This window comes from Dasypus novemcinctus, chromosome 19 (genome assembly GCF_030445035.2).
Source record: "Dasypus novemcinctus isolate mDasNov1 chromosome 19, mDasNov1.1.hap2, whole genome shotgun sequence".
Lineage (NCBI taxonomy): Eukaryota > Metazoa > Chordata > Mammalia > Cingulata > Dasypodidae > Dasypus > Dasypus novemcinctus.
The window spans coordinates 34,257,835-34,276,764 of record NC_080691.1 but is presented as its reverse complement, the minus strand read 5'-3'; the positions used below and the strand labels follow the sequence as shown (position 1 = coordinate 34,276,764).

The following is an 18,930-nucleotide window of genomic DNA, read 5'->3' as shown; positions in this document are numbered from 1 at the left end:
GGAACCAGAAGAGAAGGGGGAGACCAGGAGATGCGGCCACGTGCCTTGCCACGTGACGAGCTAAGGACCAGGATGGCCAGCTGCCAGCCCCAGAAGGCCAGTCTTCTGGGAGAAAGTATCACCATGATGACCCTTGATTTGGATTTTCTTTTTGCCTCAAAACCATAAGCAAATAAATTTCCATTGTTTAAGCTGAACCACTGCATTGGAATTTGCTCAAGCAGCCGAGGAAACTAAAACAGATGGGAAGGTGGATGGTTAGATGGGTGGATGGATGGGTAGGTGGATGGTTGGATGGATAGGTGGACGGGTGGATGACTGACCAGATCTTATGGTTCTGACCGTTTGTCCATGAGCACAGGGTCCTGAGTTCAAATCTCTTGTAAGCACTATTTTCTGACTAGATGGAATCCAATAAAGCATGTAAAGCATTTGGTCGGAGCTCAGTAAACATTAACCATGTCTAGAATTATTATTTTGTTGTTGTTAATCACTGGAATACCTGAGTGGTACCAATTGGGATGCCTTTTATTTGTTCTGTTTGTTGGTAATTTCTAATTTGTCTTTTGTAATAGACTCTCCCCGCACAGAGTTACACTTAAAGCTTAGCGTCTCTCTCTAGCATGATCTTGGATGGCAAAGCCCCACCCAGACAGAATGGGACCCAGTGACCTGCTATGATCTTCCTGGCCCTCTGCCCCTGCCCACCTCCCAGCAATGCACCCTAACACTGGCCCATTCCAGCCACCTACTCTACCTGCACCCGCCTACGCCACACACACGCCGGAACCCAAAGGCCCCCGGGACTGCTCTCCCTTTGAGAGCACAGCTGGAGAAACTCCTCTGCAAACAGTGTGAAGACTCCAGCCTGTCCAAGCAGGCCCCCGGCCCCAGCTCAAGCCAGCAGTGGTCACGGGAACCCGGTCGCCCTCCCGTTCTCAGGCTACACGCCAACGTCCTTCCTTCTTCGGAGCAAACCCCCAATAATAAAGTTTCTGGGGGCAAATTTGTTGCCACATCCCATAACAGCCAAACGGATGCTCCCTAAGTTCGGGGGAGAGATTTGGGCTGTACAACATTGACCCTGGAGGATCCCAAGGGTATAAGCCAGACTTGGCAGCCATCCTGCTGAGCAGCTGAAACAGACAAATGGACTGGAGGACTGCGAACGGGGCGCGACCTGGCGTGGCTTTCCATGTCACAGACCACGGAAACAAATAGTGCCCGTCACAATTATCCCCAGAAGCAGACTCCAAACTGCAGGAGGCTCCAAATTGCAGATGCCGAGCAAAGGAGCTGCTTCCCGCACGGTCAGCTCCGTACGACACCCGCAAAAGACAACCGTCACGGCCGCGTGGCCGCCTTTCAGCCATCCCTTACCGTGGGCTGAGCGTTTCCTCGCACACTCCAAGGTGTGAAGCCCACGTGGGATATACAGAGCAGCGGTGATCACCGTAACCGCAATTTAAGACTAGTAACCGCAATTTGTTTTCAGTGAGATGCTGCCCAGCAAGCACTTGGCACGGGGTAGGGCTCATTAATTTGTTGCTGAGGTCATCGGTGGGTTAGACGATGACGAGGAAGAGGAGGAGGCTGCACTGGCGATAAGCTTGTCTCCGTGCCAGTCTGCAGGTAGTGGCACAACAACCCTCCAAGGTGACACCTACTATTAGCCCCATTTTAAAGAGAAAGCAACCGAGGCGGGGAGGTCGTGGAACTTAGCCAAGATCACAGAGCTGGTAACGGGCAGCGTCGCTTCTTCCCGTGGGTGCCGCCGGCCCCTAATGCACCGCAAAACCCGGGCTCCATTCCCCGCCCGACCCTGTGGCTCCCCAAGGCCCTGCGCGGTTTGCAGACCTGCTTGGAGGCGGTGGCCGCCCCCCTCCTTCTCCCCTGGGAACACGGGGCTCATCCTCCGGAAGCGGCTGCTGCAGCCGGGAAAAGAAGAAGGGCTCTCGGCGAGCTCGTTTTACAAGGTCCAGCATCTCGGACTTGGAAACGGGCCCAAGTCTCGGCGGGGACAGGAAGCCTCCCAGCGCGATAAGGGTAAGCTCTTAGTGCGGGCGGAACAGCCTCAGTCCCACCCGGGTCTGAGAAGCCCCCAGCTCAGGAACTAACCTGGAGGCCCGCATATCCCCTATCCCACTCCCCCTCCACGGGGCAATGTCCAAATCCACCAGTTGTAGACAACAGCAATCTAAGAAGGGGCTAATTGCCTCCAAACAAAAGAAAATATAGCTATGGATATGTGCTAAGTATCTCACTGAATTTAACCCCTGTGATCCTCACAGCAATGCCATTTTACGCGCAGAAACTGAGGCTCAGAGACTGGAAGTGAGCTGCCCAAGGTCACACAGCAGAGAGGTTACAGACCAGGATTCAAAACCAAGCCACCTGAGAGCAAAGCCCACAGCCCAAACACCAACACACCCTGCTGACATCTATCAATCATTATGTCCATATGTCTGGTGTGACTAAAAAAGTCTAACCCCCCCCCTCCCATATTAGCTGTTGTCATCTCTGGAATGTGGGATGATAGAGTTTTTATTTCCTCCTTTTTGTTTATCTGCTTTTATGAATGAGCTACAAGGAAAATGCACTGCTTTATCATCAGGATGAGAAAGAGCACTGCAACTATTAATTTGGAAAATGAAAGGAGAATCATTCATTTATTCGCTTAAACAATTACGTCATGCCAGGCACAGGGGCGACAGCTGAGGGCGGCAGAGGAGCCACCAAAGGGATAAAGATGATGTGAACAGTGACGGTAGGGGGCCTCCCGGCGCCGCCGGGGTGTCACGGCACATCACCGCCACCTAACAGAACAGCGTGGAGATCGTGACCTCGCTGTGAGCTCCTGGCCAGGCTGACAGGCGGGAGCCAGCGTCCCCACTCGGCAGGTGTGCACACCCAGGCGGGCGGAAGCCTCCAAGCACTGGTTTGGAATTAGCCAGGGCTTGACCCCAGGGCCGCTGGTGCTCCCGGAGGAGCTCTGCTGGCAGCCTGCTGGGGTCCACGGAAGAGCCACCTTCCCGGAGGCCACGCAGGAGCCGCCACGGTGCCCGCCGACCCCGACCGCCGGGGGAGAGGGCCCACGCCTGCTCCTCGGGATCGGCCGGGCTCCTGGGCCTTCCTTCCTCCCACGCTTGCTGTTGCCTACTTTTTTCTTTATTGATGAATTAAACTGCAGGGGTTCTGAGCCTTTCTTGTTCCAGGGGTGCCTCTGCCAGTCAGGTGAAAACCACGGGCCCCTTAAGAAGTCCACACTCTACTGTGTATTAGTTAATAAATCTATCCTACCTGCACCACCCCGTCCCCGCAAGAAGAATGTTTTTTTCAAATTTCGATTCAAGCTCACGGACCCCCTGAGATCTCTCCGTGGACCCCTGGTTCAGAACCCCTGAGTTAAAAGGAAAGACAGGGGCCGTGACGACGCCATCTGGGTAGAGGCGCGACTCCGGAGCAGGATGGCCTCCTTCCTGGAGTTAACCGCCCCAGGACGCAGCCGCTCCTGCCCCTCCAGGGGACGGTGGCCTATTGTCAGAGCTTCTGGCCTTCCCCAAGACCCAGCTGCGTCCAGGGATAGGGTTTTGCTTCCGGGCTGCACCAACGAAGGTCCAGAGGCCAGGAGAATTTGATTCCCACCGCGGCTCCTCCGTGGGCCCCCGCGGCCCCATCGCGGCCCCACGCGCTGCCCTTTGCCTCCTCGTGGCTCTCCCCGCGGAGGGCAAAGGCCATGCCCCAGGCGGCTCTGAAACCCAGGGACCAGCCCACATGCTGGGACGTAGTAGTTGCTCAATAAATAACGAGGCTGAAAATGATCACCTATCCTGAGGGAGGAAAGTGTACCCTGCCCTGGAAGATACCAGGGGAGAGGCGGCGTTTTCCACGTGATCCCGGGGAGGTGGGAAGAAGGACCCAAGCTGCCTCACGCTATTGTTAGAGGGAGGTCTGGGCTTTGCAGGAGGCAGACCTGAGTTCAAATCCAGGTTCTGCCACTTCTTCCCCCAAGCTGAGTGACCTTGAGGGGGAGGGGGCTTTCCTTCTCTGAGCCTCAATCTCCTTGTCTGTAGAGAGTGTTAGTAATATCCACTGCCCGGGCAATCCTCAGGACTCAAGATAATGCACACCCCTTGCCTCCCCAGCAAGGGACCTGCACGCAGTGGGCTTGACTGCAGTAAGTGGTGGTTTATCTGGGTCCAACTCTTGCACGGGCTGGTTTGATTCTTCCAACAAGAATAAGAGGCTCTGGAAGCCATTCCTCTCTTCCCCGCCGTGTGAAAAAAGGCCCAGAGAGGGGAAGGGGCTTACCCGAGGACACACAGCAGAGAAGCCGGTACCAGCACCCGGGCATCCTGACTTGTGGCCCAGAACTCATGCTAACACACTCCTTATTCTCCCCCATGACCCTGGAGCCCCCTTTGCAGGCCAAGCACAGACCCTGGCACGTGAGTCACCAGTTCTAGAAACAAAAACAAGAGCCTTCCAAAGCTGGGACCTAAAATGAAAGGGAGAGGCCAACTTGGGTAGGTTCCCGGGCCAAAGGGCACTGGAGTTCCCCAACCCAGTCACTCCCCGGCCCAGTCCAGGGCCGCGGGCAGGGCTCGGGCAGGCACGGTGCCCACCAGGGGTCGGGCTTCGGGACGGGGCCGGCGGGGCAGGGCCCGGCAGCCGGGCTGCGTGCCTGCGCGGAGTGACCTGGGCAGACCCGGGGCGCCTGCTGGCCTCCCCTCCTCCCAGGAGGCCCCCCCCACACCAGCATTTCCTTCCTCCCTCCAGCATTGCCTCATTTTGCCACGGGTAAACAGGACGGTCCCCAGAAAGGAAGCAAAAAAAAAAGAAAAGAAGAAGCATCAACACAAAGTTGGCCAGGAATCGTGGCCCTGACCGGGGGTCTTTGAAAATACGATGGCACCCCCAAAAGGCAGGGCACCCCCCGACCGCCAACAGGGCCCCAGGCCCCGCTGCCTCAGAGCCTTGGTAGTGGAATAGCGCTAGCACCTTTCCTTGTAGGTTGTTATAAAGATTCAATAAAATAATGGGCAAAGCCTGTACGTCACGACCTGGCATATAGGAAGTAGCCAAGCGCGGTTAATTATTAAGGTTGCTGTTACCACTCAGCCAGGGCGAAATGCACTTTTAAATCCCCACTCATCCCCAGAAGACGTCACTGAATCACGGCATCATAAAACCCAGGCCAGACTCAAACACCATGTCAAGTAAGAGCTCCCTTTCACCTGCAACGTATTTCCTCATGGGTATATTTTCAAGAAAGCTTTACATTATGATTTAGAAAATAATTTCTTGGGATAACTTACACACATTAAAAAATATACTAACCCTTACGTCAACCCTGAATGAAAGGAGGTTTCCCATTTTTAAAGTGCCTACTCTATGCCGGACGCTTTAAATAGTTACCCCATCTAATCCCTCAAGGACCCAAAGGGCAAACCTGAACATTCCCTTTTGGGAGAAAACTGAGGCTCAGAGAGGCAAAGTCCCTTGCCCAAAGTCACACAGCAACAATCCTGTGGAGACGGGACGGAAAGCTAGGTGTGCGTGAGTAAAACGTTCCTCATTTTGCTTTACCCCCAGGGCAGAGGGAGCGATTCAGGGCACAGGGCTGGAGCCAGCCTGCACGGATCCACGTCCCCCTTTCCTAGCAGTGAGGGCCGGGGCGGGTGATTGCCCATCTCTCTGAGCTTCAGGTGCCTGTCTACACAGCAGGGGTGTGAGGATCGAGTGAGGCAACGTGCCTAGGACTAGGTACCATTTTATTTTACTATAAATAACACTATTCTTGTTTTCAAAAGCTGGGTCTCAGCAGACGGAGGCGCGGCAGCCCCAGTCACCTCCCCCAGAATACCGACGGGAGAGCTGGAAGCCGGCACCCGAGGCCACCCCCGCTCAAAGGCTGCCCTCTCTCACTTAGTGACACCTGCGACCCCCTGCGAGGCGTTTCAGAGGAGGAGAAGTGGTCGGAGCGGTGCAGGAGCTGCCCGGGGCCACCCAAGACGACCGACTCCACGCCTCTGCGTCTCCGCCTGGACACCCGGCCCGGACGCCCAGCAGAACCCACCCTCCAGCGCCCAGCGCAGAGCGGGACGTGGTGCCGCTTTGCCGAGTGAGCGAACGAAGGCGTGAGCGAAGGAATGACCTCTACCCCTGCGCCTGACACGCATCACCGTGGGGACCGCTGAGCTTCCCGAAGCAGAGCTCCCCACGATTCGGTCCCCGCTGGGTCCGGGTGGCTTCAGGCCTTGGGCACTCTGTCCCTTCCGGGCCAGCCTGTTGAAAAGATGCCATCTGGGGAGAGAAAGTCGTGTAAGAGCGGACCTGAGAACAGACAGCCCCTCCTGCTTAGAAGCGGGAAGCTCTCCCTGCGCTCCTTTCCCCAAGGCCCTGACGGCTCCCAGGAAGCCAAACAATCTCTATAATTCTAGAGAGTAATAATCATAACAGCGATAAGAATAGCTAACACGTGCATTCATTAGCAGGCACTATGTATTCCCTCACTTAACACTCGTCAACCGCCTGAAGCAGGTGTGAGGACGGCATTCATTTTTCAGATGAAGAAATTGAAGACGTGCAGCTGGGAGGTGGCAGAGCTGGGATGCGAGCCCAGACCGTCTGGCTCCAGAGTCCCTGCAACATTCCCAAGGGAATGGATCGCAGAGCTCCTCATTCCACCCCAGTCCCAACCCCCTCGGCTCCACACCAATCCTCAGAGGCATCGTTTGGTGTCTAGGACCCAGCAGCCAGCCAGGACATGCTCTTCTTTGGTGGACAGCAGAAGTTCAGGTGGGAACTCGCAATCATCTGCAAGTCTCCACGCAGAACTGAGAGAGTGTCACTGCCACCCTCACTCTACTGACCAAAGCAAGCCACTCGGCCAAGCCCACGTGCAGATCTGAAACCAACCCAAATCCTAGTGTCCAGTCCGTCCAGCCAAGCCCAGCCAAGATCAGCCAAAGCACCTGCTGACCGGTGAGCATCAACTAAATGTTTGCTGTTGAAGGCCACTGAAATTTGGGGGATGTTTGTTACCTAGTATTACCTAAGCAAAACTTGACTATTACAAGGACCAAGCAGCCATGTCTTTCCAGAAGGAAGCAAGCAGACTAGTGAGCACTTGGGAAAACGTCTTGCATGACGCAGTCTCCAGCAGTTTGGATTAAAATCACAAATTGTGGTGCCATTTGCAGGAACTAGCGCCTTTCCTATGGTCACATCAGAAGCCATATCCCTCAGTCAGATAAGACAGAGCCATCCCCGGTTCCTTCTCTCTAAAATTCACCTACAGCTCTCTCATATATAGCCCTGGTAGGAGCAAGAAATAGTACAACCCCTCTGGAGGGAAACTTGGCAGGCTCGATCAAAATTCTAAATACTCTTTATCCTAACAGTTTCACACCACGGAACCTGCCTTCCAATCTACTGCAACAAGTGGGCAAAGACACGTGAACAGGGATCTTCACTGCGGCACCATCCGACATAGGGAAAAAAAACTAACTCAAAGCTCATCAACAGCGGAACCAGTTAAATAGCTAACAGCACCTCCCCGCAATGGAGTATAACTCAGCTTTTAAAAAGATGAAGGCAAATCAACACGTTCAGAAATGGGCAAGTGTCCAGCTCTGTTTTTATGTATGACTGGAATTCTTTGTTTTATTATTGCTGTTGTTAAGAGTATAAGATAGGAAAGAGACTTCACTCAATAGAACATCCTTTGTCATCTTTGAAATGTTCGATGCTACTTTTATGATACAAAATATATTTTGGGGTATGTGTGTGCTCATGCATGTGTGTGTATCATTTCTTAAACAAATCAGTTTTTTTTTAAAAATATTTTGCCACATTTTCCATATCATTCTCTCTCTCTCTTTTTTTTTAAAGACTTATTTTTATTTATTTAATTCCCCTCCCCTCCCCCGGTTGTCTGTTTTTCTGTGTCTTTTTGCTGTGTCTTGTTTCTTTGCCTGCTTCTGTTGTTGTCAGCGGCATGGGAAGTGTGGGCGGCGCCATTCCTGGGCAGGCTGCACTTTCTTTTCACGCTGGGCGGCTCTCCTCACGGGCGCACTCCTTGCGCGTGGGGCTCCCCCATGCGGGGGACACCCTTGCGTGGCACGGCACTCCTTGCGCGCATCAGCACTGCGCATGGCCAGCTCCACACGGGTCAAGGAGGCCCGGGGCTTGAACCGCGGACCTCCCATGTGGTAGACGGACGCCCTAACCACTGGGCCAAAGTCCGTTTCCCCACAAATCAGTTTTATTGACACATTTTAATAAAAGCAGAAATCCATCCAAAGTGTACAATCAATGGTATTTGGTATAATCACGTAGTTGTACATTCAACACTTCAATCATTATTAGAGCATTTTTATTATTCCAATAATAATAACAAATAAAAAACAAAAAATTCATCACTTCTCAATCTGTTTCCCCTGCCGCACATAGCTGCAATTTTTCCTGTCGCTATAGTTTATTTGTATTTATATTTTGTAAAAACTGTCATATATGCACTATCACCCATATTCATATTTTACATGAGGTTTCACTATCCTCTACAGCCCTGTGTTACATTTTTTAGCTTTCCTCCTAGTAATATACATGACCTTAGCCTTGCCCTTCAACCACTGTCATACCCATATAATAACTCTGCCAGTTACAAACACTAAGATGTGCTTTCACCGTTTCTACTCATTTCCAAAGATTTACAAACAACTTTTTTTTTACCAGTTCTGCACAGATTAACCCTCAGCTTTCCATTCTCTACCCACATTCTACTTTCTGGTGACCTATATTCTAATTTTTAACTCCATGAGCTTACATGATATATTTAGTTCATAACAGTGCAATTGTACAGTATTTGTCCTTTTGTGTCTGGCTTGCTTCACTCCATGTCCTCCAGGTTCATCCATGTTGTCATATGCTTCATGACTTCATTTCTTCTTATAGCTGCGTAATATTCCATCGTGTGTCTACACCACTATTTGTTTATCCAATCCTCAGTTGATGGACAGCTGGGTTGTTTCCAGCTTTTGGCAATCATGAGTGACACTGCTCTGAACATCGGTGTGCAGATGTCTGCTCATGTCACTACTCTCAGTTCTCATGGGTATATACACAGTAGTGGTACTGCAGGGTCACATGGCACATCTATATTCAACTTCCTTAGGAACTGTCAAACAGTCCTCCACAGGGACTGTACCACTCTGCATTCTCCCCAATAGTGAATAAGTGTTCCTATCTCTCCACATCCTTTCCAGCACTTACAGTTTTCTGACTTTTTAATCATGATCAGTCTAATAGGTGTGAAATGATAACTCACTGTAGTTTTTTTTATTTGCATTTCCCTATTGCTAGTGATGCTGAACATTTTTTCATGTGTTTCTTTGCCATTTGTATTTCTTCTTTGGACAATTGTTTTTTTTAAGTCTTTTGTCCATTTTTTAATCGGGTAGTTTGTCTTTTTATTGTTGAGTTATATGATCTTTTTACATATCATGGATATTAAACCCTTATTGGGTTATAAGATAGCCAAATATTTTCTCCCATTGAGTTGGCTGCCTTTTGACAAAGTCCTTGGTGGTGCAAGAGTGTTTAATTTTGAGGAGGTCCCATTTATCTATTTTTTCTTTTGTTGCTTGTGCTTTGGGTGTAAGGTTTAAGAAACTACTACCTAAGATCTTAAAATTTTTTCCTACATTTTCTCCTAGGAGCTTCTTGTTGTCACTTTCATATTTAGGTCCTTAATCCATTTTGAGTAAATTTTTGCAGAAGGTGTGAAATAGGGGTCCTCTTTCTTTCTTTTGGATATGGCTATCCAGTTCTCCCACCATTTGTCGAATAGACTGTTCTGACCCAATTGGGAAGGCTTGACAACCTTGGCACAAGTCATTTGTGTGGTTCTATTTCTGAGTTATCAGTTTGGTTGCATTGGTCAATCTGTCTGTCTTTAAGTCAATACTTTGCTGTTTTTACCACTGTAGCTAAGCAATATACTTTAAAGACAGTGAGAGTCCTCCAACTTCATTCTTTTTTTTTTAAGACCTTTTTTGCTATTCATTGGTTAAGTTTATTCCAAAATAATTGATTCTTTTAGTTGCTACTATAAATGGAATTTTTTCTGTCTTCCTCCGCAGATTGCACATCAATAGTTTATAGAAATGCTATTGATTTTTGCTTATTAATCTTGTATCCCGCCACTTTGCTGAACTTGTCTATTTGTTCAAGTAGTTTTGTTCTGGATTTTTCAGGATTTTCTAGACATAGCATCATATCATCAACAAATAGTGCAAGTTTTACTTCTTCCTTTCCTACCTGGGTGTCTTTTATTTCTTTTTATAGCCTAATTACACTAGCTAGAACTTCTAGGACAACATTGAGTAACAGTAGTGATGGCGGCAGCCTTGTCTGTTCCTGATCTCAGCAGGAAAGCTTTCAGTCTTTCACCACTGAGTACAACACTTGCTGTAGGTTTTTCAAATATGCACTTTCCCATATTGAGAAAGCTTCCTTCTATTCCTGTCTTTTGGAGTGTTCTTATCAAGAAAGGGTGCTATATTTTGTCAAATGCCTTTCCTGCATCAATCGAGAGGTCTGTGTGATTTTCCTTCTTCTATTCATCAATGTGGTTTATTACACCAATTGATTTTCTTATGTTGAACCACCCTTGCACACCTAGGATTAAACCCACTTGATCGTGGTATGTAATTCTTTTAATATATTTTTGGATTTGGCTTTTAAATATTTTGTTGAGGATTTTTTCATCTGTACTCACTAGTGATATTGGTCTTAAACTTTCTTTTTTCATAGTATCTTTATCTGGTTTTGGGTGATGTTGTTGTTGCTGGCCTCGTAGAATGAGTTTGGCAGTATTCTCTCCTGTTGAGTTTTTTGGAAGAGCTTGAGCAAGACTGGTCTTAGATCATCTTTGAATGATTGGTAGAATTCATTTGTGAAGACATCTGGCTTTTCATCTTTGGGAGATTTTTGACGACTGTTTCAATCTCTTCGCTTGTGATTGGTTTGCTGAGGTCTTCTGTTTCTTCTAGGGTCAATGTAGGTCAGGCGTTCTTAACCTATTTTGTTCCACAGACCCCTGTGCTAGTCAGATGAAAACCATGGACCCCTTACTAAGCTGCACAATACTGTGTATTATTTAATAAATATATCACACCTGCACCAACACATCCCCACAAGAATAATGTTTTTATGAATTTTCAATTCAAGCTCACGAACCCACTGAAATCTTTCCATGGACCCCTTGGGGTCTGTGGATCCCTTGTTAAGAACCCCTGGTGTAGGTGGTTTGTGTGTTTCTAGGAATTTGTTCATCGCATCTACATTGTCTAGTTTTTTGGCATACAGTCGTTCATAGTATCCTCTTATGATCTCTCTTATTTCTGTGGAGTCAGTGGTAATGCCCCCCCTCTCAGTTCTAACTTTATATATTTGTGTCTTTTTTTTTTTTTGTCCATCTAGCTAAGGGTTTGTTTGTTGATCTTCTCAAAAAACCAGCTTTTGGTTTTGTTGATTCTGTTGGTTTTTTTGTTTTAAATTTTATTTCTGCTCTGATCTTCACTAATTTTTTCCTTCAGCTCGGGGGATTAGTTTGCTGTTCTTTTCCAAGTTCCCTAGGTGTGCAGTTAAATCTTCAATTTCAGCTCCTTCTTCTTTTAAAATGTAAGCATTGAAGGCTACACATTTCCCTTTCAGCACTGCCTTTGCAGTATCCCATAGGTTTCGATGTATTTTTTCTCATTTTCATTCATCTCAAGATATTTGCTGAATTCTCTTGCCATTTCTTCTTTGACCCACTGATTATTTAAAAGTGTGTTGTCTGATCTCCATATATTCATGAGTTTTCCCTTTTTCTGTCCATTATTGATTTCCAGCTTCATTCCCTTATGATTGGAGAAAGTGTTTTGTATAATTTCAATGTTTTTAAATTTATTGAGTGTTGTCTTTTGACCCAATATATGGCCTATACTGGAGAAGGCTCCATGAGCACTTGAAAAGAATGTATATCTTGCTGTTTTGGGGTGCCTTTCTCATATTAATCAAGCTCTGTTTCTTTATTTATCCTCTGTCCAGATAGTCTATCCAATACTGAGAGTGGTGTATTGAAGTCTCCACCTCTTATTGTAGAGACGTCTATTTCTCCCTTCAGCTTTGCCAGCGTGTGCCTCATGTATCTTGGGGCACTCAGGTTAAGTGCATAAATATTTACAATAGTTATTTCTTCCTCATGAATTGCCCCTTTTATTAATATACAGTGACCTTCCTTACCCCTTATAACAATTTTGCATTTAAAAATCTATTTTGTCCAATGTTAGTATTGCTACTCCAGCTCTTTTTTGGTTACTATTTGCATGGAATATCTTTTTCCAATCTTTCTCTTTTAACCTGGTTGTGTACTTAGGTCTGAGGTGAGTCTCTTGTAGACAGCACATAGATGGCTCATTTTTAAAATCCATTCTATCAGTCTAGGTCTTTTGATTGGGCACTTCTAGCCATTAACATTCAATGTTATTACTTACTTCATCCATTTTGTCCTTTGTCTTACTGTTGTCATATCTTACTATCGTCTGTGTTTTTACCCTTTAATTTACCCTTCTTAATAATCTTCATTTCTACACTCTTCTCCAATCTCTCAACCTTGTTTTCTTCCATTCAGGCTGCAGCACCTCCTTTAGTATCTCTATTTTTGTTTGTATGTTTTGAGGTAGCAGGGCTGAGGATTGAACCCAGGACTTTGTATGTGGGAAGCTGGTGCTCAACGACTGAGCTACATCAGTTTCCCTGCGTTGATCTTTTTGTTTGTTTGTTTGTTGTTTGGTTTTTGTTTTTAGGAGATACCAGGGATTGAACCTGGGACCTCATGTGCGGGAAGCAGGCACTCAACTGCTTGAGTTACATCTGCTCCCCCTTTAGTATCTCTTGTAATTCTGGTTTTTTTGGTAGCATATTTTGATTTTGTTCGAACTCACCCTCATCTTTGAAGGCAATTTCACTGGTACAGAATTCTTGGCTGGCAGTTTTTCTCTTTCAGTACCTGAAATACTTATCATACCACTGTCTTCTCACCTCCATGGTTTTCGATGAGAGGTCAACACTTAATCTTATCGAGGCTCCCTTGTAGGTGATGCTTTTCTCTTGCTGCTTTCAGACTCCTCTTTATCTCTGGTCTTTGTCATTTTTTGTCATTCTGAATGTCAGGGTAGATCTTTTTGGACTTATCTGTTTGGGGCATGTTGTCCTTCTTGGATATTGATATTTATGTCCCTCACAAGGATTGGGAAATTTTCAATGATTTCCTCAAATATTCTTTCTGCCCCTTTTCCATTCTGGAATACCGATAATGCATACGTTGGTGCATTTCACATTGTCAATCAATTCCCTGAGATCCGGTTCCATTTTTTCCATTCTCTTTTCTTTCTGTTCTCCCGTCTTTCCCAGCTCAGATGTTTTGTCTTTGAAATCACTAATTCTGTCTTTCAAGCAATTCAAATCTGCTCTTATGTGCCTATAATGTATTTTTAATCTCATCCATCATTTCTTTCGTTCCCAAAAACTCTGTTACTTTTCTTTGCAGGTCTTCAAATTGATCTTAATATCTTATCTCTTTAGTTATATTGTCTCTCAATTCTTTCAATTGATTTAGGAGAGCTGTGTGATTACCATCGGTTGTCTCAAATCCTGTATCTCTTCAGGATACTTGGTTTGTTCCTTTGGCTGAGTCATCTCTTTATGTTTTCTAGAATGGCTTGTAAATTTTTGCTGATGTCTGAATATCTAAATATGTTGGTGATATTACTCTGATGGCCAACTTCTCTCCCTATTTTTATTTTCATAGCGCTTCTTTGATATTTGGTTCAACTTATTCTAAGTCTTTAAAACTGCCCAATTTAAGTTATCAAAATTGGGCTGGGGACTCACCACTGGGGCGCATATTTTCTCCCAGGAATTTGGGTTAAGAGAAGAGACCTACAAGCAGTTTTTCCCCATGCAATTTCAAGACTGGCCAGCAGATGGCCATCGTGAGGGCACCATTCCACAGAGGTGTTTCTTTCAGTCTTCGTTTTCCTGTGTTTTGGTCTGTCCAGAGCTGAGATTCAAAGTGGGCTCTGCTGGCCTATTTCACTGAAGAGAAGCCCCCGATTCCCCCTGCCTCTTCCCTTGTAACAGCTGATGGTAGAAAGATGTGTGCTCCCCTCTCGGGTGGTTGCCCCAAGCCAGGGGTTTTGTGCAAGCTTACTATCTCGCGGGGCGGGAGGGGAGCCCTTCCCAGCCACCACGCGGTAACTTGCATTTATTGTTTTGGGTTCTTCATCTCTCTGTTCCTTGTCCTTTTTGGAGTTGTGCAGCGTTGTCCTGGTCTTCTGATCCCCAAAGCAGGACCTCAGACAGCTTTTGGCCCTTTCTCTATTGTTTCAGCGAGAGAGGTGAGCCCTGCCTGCCTACTCCAGTGCCATCGCCCCGGAACGCCTGTGAATCACTTTTCACTTGAATGATGTAAGCATCCAAAGGTCAGGTTTTGGAAGCATAATTTATGTTCTTAATGGAGACAAGGCTATAGAAGATTTCAAAGGTTGCTTAACTGAGCAATTATCCAATGTAGCAGTGATAAACTTCTTCCTAGAAGTTAATCCATACCCACCTCACTTTGTCTTATCCCCTTCTACCCCTCCCTTCCAATCGACTGGAAGATTCCTGAGGACAAGGGCTCCTTTGAGTTTCCCACAATCCTTTGAGTTTGCCCATATAATGTACTCAATAAAATATTCATTCTGTTGAAGAAGAAAAATATACATATATACACACAAATATAGTTATAAATTCCTCAATTTCAACAAAGTTTATCAGCTTCCTTTTATGTGACATGAATTAGAGCAGTGGAGTGGGCAGAGACACCCCTGTGTTGGGGCCATGGAGTTGAAAAGGGTGTGTCTTTGGGGCCGACAGCTATGGGTCTGAATCTCAGCTCCTCCACTTCCTGGGTGCATGGCCTTGGGCAAGTCTTATAATCTTCCAAAGCCTCAGTTTGATAAACAAAATCAAGAACTGCCAAAGCAGGCTCTTGGAGTCACTGTGACGATAAATAAGGAACTAAAGGGCTCAGCCCGTAGCCAGCGCCCGTAAAAAGCTCAATGAACGGTGGCCCCTATGAAGCGCTAGTGCTTTACGTCTCTTCCCTCCTGCCACTTCACAGAGGAAGAAACTGAGGGTTCAAGATGAAAGGAGTTTGTCCAGGGCCACACCTCCAAAATCGGAACGAGTGAGGCAGCGGGATGGAATGTGAACTCCTGCCCTCCTCTCTCTCTCAAATCTGCCAAAGCCTTCATGTTTGGGTATTTAGGGAGTGGCGGGGATGCAAAGAGAATTTTTGTTGCTGATGGTCTAACTTTTATTCATTCCATATGTTCTGGATGGAGCCATTATCAAGCAATTTTCCAGAAGAGCCACGCCTTTGCCAATACTGGTTCTTCAGACTAGCATGCCCTCCCGTCCTGCCTCCCAACCTTTAGAGCTCAGCTCAAGAGCCACCACTGGAAGCCTTCCCCACACTCTTCCCCATCCAGCAGGTTGGGTGAGGCACAGCCCGTCTATAATCATACACCAGTTATCAAGCACAGACCAGGGGCAGGGGGATGGGGTATCCCATCAGGAGCTGATTTTACAGGTTAGGAAGCCAGTCTCAAAGCAAATGCTGTGGCCTTGGGCTCCCTCCTTCTATCCTTGTCTCTTCATGTGCCTCAGAGCCCCCTCCAGCCAACCTCCTCCTGGAAGCCTCCCTTGGTTTACGCCTACCGTGTCCCAACTCAACCTCACCACCCTTTGGTGCTTCTCTACTCAATCTCACTGACTCCAAACATCCTCAAGTGGCAAGTTGGAAGCAAGTTCAAATCCTTGCTCTGCCACAAGTAGACAGCAAAGACCTTGATGCCACTGAGTACTGCATCTGTAAAATGGGGATAATGAGCCCCTCTCCCCAACTTTATACAGGAGGCTGGCGAGGATTAAAATTGTGAAGCCCCTGAGAGCTGGGATGTTTTATGACTGTGTCACTGGGAGCTCAGGAAGGGCTGCTGACCTGAACAATGATACTTATAAGTCATCTCCATGGGGCATGTCTTGAAAGAGGTCTTGGAACTTAGTGGCTCTCTAGATAGAACAAGGATCAACATCCAAGCTGGTGGTCGGCCCCCTCCAGCCCAGACCCCTCCCTCTGGTCTCCCATCTGGTTATTTCTGGCAGCCTCCTCATTGGCTTCCCTTCATGCCCTTTCCTAGCCAGCTTTCCCACAACAGCCAGGGCGAGCTTCCCAGAACGCATCTGACCGCATCACTCTCCCACAGAGAACCTTCCACAATGCACCAAAGCCTTGGAATAAAGTCCAAACCCCTGAGCACGGCCAACCTGACCCCAGCCAACACCTCCTGCCAATACCCCGTGCTCCCTCCCCGTGCCCAGGCCTTTGCACAAGCCACTCCTTGTTTCTGGCCCTCACACCATCCTCTCCCCACCTGCAGACTCTCCTGGAAACCCCTAGAGCCCCATCCTCTCCATGCCAGAAGGCACCAGCCTCTCTCTCCTTTATCACATTTCCCCCCTTTTATATAATTGCCTATTTTCTCAAAGGTGTCACCCCTTAACAGTATGCTTGGGAGCCTCAGCTTTGGTACCCCAGTGCCTAGCACAGTGTCTTGAAATATTGGTTGAATGAATGAAGAGTGATTGAAGAAATGAGTAAATGAATGAATGCATGCATATATAAAATTTTCCTCTGGGGTTCTTTTTCTGAGATGTATTCAGAGCCATATTCTGGTGATACTGAGCAAGGGAGGAATTGCTCAGAGCCAGACAGCTGGCTGTTCTGTTTTCCTGACAACCTCAGCCTTGAATAAATGCCAGCCCCTAGGGCCTCTGTGGGGGATAGGGTCCCTCCAGTCTTAGAATCTGGGGTGAAGGATGAATCCCCAACATCTCTCTCAGTACATCTGCATCACTGGGATGCAAGGCAGGCTGATTGCTCCAAATGCTAGAATGCAATTCCAGGAGGACAGGGCCTGTGTTGCTCTAAGCCACGTCATATTGGCAGTGTCTGGCATATAGTAGGTGTTCAATAAATACTGGCTGACCAAATGAGCTGCTCACATGTCCAACTGAAACATGTATTGAGACATGGGACTACAACTGCACTTCTCCTGGGTAACTGCGCCCTTGTCAACAAGCAAATCCTTTAAAACAGATTCCCTCCAAACCATCGAGACCAAGTTTGTGTTTGCACAACTCCCTCGGGAACTATCCCTGGCGACAAATGTCCTGGAAGAGACACCGGTGGCTGGGGGTGAACCCCTGTGTGTCCAGGAGGCTGCCTGGACTAGCAAGGGAAATGCCAGGCCAAGGGAGACTTGTCCAAATGCCCTGGTTACTGATTAGCCAAACCTCGGAGCTTCTCTCTGCAAGGGGGGATCAGAGGGGCAACAGACCCTTTAGGAAGAAAGGCCAGGTTAAATCTCGCTCTCATCCTGCAGTTAAAAAGGAAAGCGAGTTGGGCTTCTGGACCCTTCCCTCAGACGTGGGAAAGGAGCAGCCCTCGAATGGGGGGGGGCACTGATATTTATAGAGCCCCCACCTGATAGTCCTGCCAGGCCCCCAGAAGCGAGGGAGATTGAGACCCCCACACACATGCCTTATTTTGCAGGAAAAAGAACCCCAGTTCAGAGAGGCTGGTGCTTTGCCCAAGGTCACAAAGAAGCTGCATTAGGAAAGTTCTTTCTTTGTGCAACAGGTACAGCCCTTTCCCTTCCAAAAGGCTATAGCTGCTCGTGGAGAGAAAAAGTTCAGTTCCGGCCATAGAGAAGCCCTGGCCACTTAGGGCCACTGAGCGTGGGGGATCGGGACGGAGAACAGGGTTTCAGGGCGCGGCGCCCAGGTCCCTGGGCAAGAGGGAGCCGGGAAGGGTGTGGAAAGGTCAGGTCCGGTTGGGGTCAATGGGCCGCTTCCCTTCCCAAGGGCCCCGCCCGTGGCCCTGGGCTGCGCCGCCAGATTGAGGGGAGCCATCCGGGCCGCCTGCCAGCTGAGGGGCCCAGCGCTAGTCCCATCAGGGCGCCTCTGCCCTGGAAGGCGCGTGGAGGGCAGCGCAGGCCGCAGGGAGGACGCGTGCGGGGCCGGCACGGGGAGGCGGCGGGCGGGGCGCGACCTCCTCGCGCCCGGCAGTCCCCAGGATCCCTTGCCCCGGGTTCGGCGCCCTCGCTCCCCAGTGTCCACCTCTGGGGCCTCCAATCCACACAGGCGTCCAGGAGCCAGCAGCTCCAAGCTGGGTACTCCGGGATCCCCGGCGATCCCCCAGCCCTTGGTCACCAGATCTCTCTAGGAATCCACTCCCAAGGCTCGGGTCGGCGTAGGGGGGAGTGGGATACACTCACTCCCAGTCCCGAATCACCCTCCTGCACCACCGCCAGGCCAGGTAACCGGTGGGATCCCGAGGCCGCCCGCGCCGGATCCACGTCTGGGATCGACTCCCAGGGCTCCGACCCGGCGGCGCGGGATCCATTGGTTGCCCTGTGCGGGATCTTCCCAAGGGATCGAACTCAAGTCTCGGAGGACAGATTCCCCCAGCTCCCAAACCGGGATACCCCCACCCCGCAGACCCAGAGCCCGGGGAGATCCACCAGATCCCCGCGCCCCCGCCCCTTTCCCAGACAACTTTGCCAACTTTCCTCCCGGGGCCTCGGCGGGGCAGGAACTTGGCGGCCATCGCCCACCACCGCCTTCCCGGCCCCCTCGCCCGCCCGGGATCGGGGAGCTGATGGACGGCCCCCACCGCTCCGGCCGCCGCGCAACCTACCCTGGAGCAGCCGCCGGCCCGCGCCGCCACCTGCCCGCAGCCCACGGCACCTGCCCGCGCGGCCGCGCCGC

General features: G+C 49.0%; 1 protein-coding gene across 1 annotated transcript in view; it reads right to left on the bottom strand.

Annotated features, from left to right (window-relative positions):
* The window catches only part of KIAA1671 (KIAA1671 ortholog), a 211,500-nt gene extending 192,570 nt beyond the window's left edge, over positions 1 to 18,930 (bottom strand). The window contains exon 1 of the mRNA XM_058281561.1: positions 18,860 to 18,930. The gene's annotated coding sequence lies outside the window, so the exon portion shown is untranslated. The remainder of the gene's footprint in view (positions 1 to 18,859) is intronic.